The sequence below is a fragment of the Octopus bimaculoides genome, chromosome 5, assembly GCF_001194135.2.
Source record: "Octopus bimaculoides isolate UCB-OBI-ISO-001 chromosome 5, ASM119413v2, whole genome shotgun sequence".
In the NCBI taxonomy this organism is placed as follows: domain Eukaryota; kingdom Metazoa; phylum Mollusca; class Cephalopoda; order Octopoda; family Octopodidae; genus Octopus; species Octopus bimaculoides.
In genome coordinates this window covers 27,733,119-27,734,445 of record NC_068985.1, presented here as the reverse complement: position 1 = coordinate 27,734,445, position 1,327 = coordinate 27,733,119, and the positions used below count along the sequence as shown (strand labels likewise).

Below are 1,327 nucleotides of genomic sequence, written 5' to 3'. Positions count from 1 at the left end.
AAAATATGAAAAATAGAAAAATAAAATAAAAGAGAGAAAGGGTAGGAAAATTCACAGCAACAATGCTCTTCTCAATACGCGTGACATACCAGCTAAAACAGTCTTTTGCACTTCTTCCAAGTGCTCCTAGAATTATTGGTATTCTCACCGTCTGGTGATGCCACATTTTTTCGATTTCAATCAGCAAATCGTTATATTTTCTGAGCTTATCAAATTCTTTTGCTGAGATATTATGATCACAAAGTATGCTCATGTCAATCAATAAACAAACTTTATTATTTTGGTCTTTCACAAAAATATCAGGTTTGTTAGCTTTGATTATCCAGTCTGTATGTTTTGGAAAGTCAAAAAAATTCGTTACATTTTCTCTCCCTGAATTACAGGGTGGTGCTTCTATCATTTGTCAGCAGTTTTGATTTTATAATACAAACATATTAACAGGTGTAGATATTGGCCAACTCGGTCATGTCTTTCTTATCACTGAGTGAGAGGGCAGTGCAATCCAGCAAAGTTACTCTGGGGTAATATATACGAAGCCCAAAATATACCCATCATCACTACCCGTCTGATAAGGGCGCACTATGCACATGCATCACAACCATATGTGCGCCACATGGTGATATCATATCAAGATAAACAGCGCATGACCTTCAAGGTGGGGCACACTTACAAGTTTCTTCAAGCTGAGTAGCCCATCCCACTTAAAAGGCCCCTGAATGAGGATTGTCAAACCCCAAAGAATTCCTCTCAATACATGGCTATGATGCTCCCCTCTACTTCCTCTCGTTCTCAGAGATACACATATCGTCATCCACCAAGGGACATGCTTAGCTAGTTAAGGTCAAACAACTGACAAGCAAATCTGTGCTATTGAGAAGAATATTTGCTGTAGCCCATATTTTATATCAACACAAAACATAAGCACAATAATACTTCCAATCAGTTAAGATCAGATCCTCTGAGAGCCAGTACCTGGTATTGCATCAGGGCATTTATTATTATTATCATTATTATTATTATTATCATTATTATTATTATTATTATTATTATTCAGTAGTTTTATTTTTATAACGTGCTTTCACTTCACTACCGAGCGCAGCTCTGTGCGCCTTGGGTATGTGCTGTGGTTTGCTGTGGTGCTCTTATGTTTACTGTATTGAAAGTGTTTTGCGTAGGATGTGTGCAGTACCCAGTAGTGCAATTTTCTGTATGTTATATATATTTGTAAGTCCTGCTATTTTTGTTATGTATTTGTCTGAATATTTTTTTATTATACCTAAGGCACCTACTATGATAGGAATTGTTTCTGTTTTTAGATTCCACATTC

At 36.3% G+C, this 1,327-nt stretch overlaps 1 protein-coding gene and 1 long non-coding RNA gene across 4 annotated transcripts in view; one reads left to right on the top strand and one right to left on the bottom strand.

Annotated features, from left to right (window-relative positions):
* The window catches only part of LOC106877962 (uncharacterized), a 433,893-nt gene that overhangs the window by 343,958 nt on the left and 88,608 nt on the right, over nt 1-1,327 (top strand). The window lies entirely within an intron of this gene.
* LOC128247903 (uncharacterized) overlaps nt 1-1,327 on the bottom strand; it is a 70,848-nt gene that overhangs the window by 15,144 nt on the left and 54,377 nt on the right. The window lies entirely within an intron of this gene.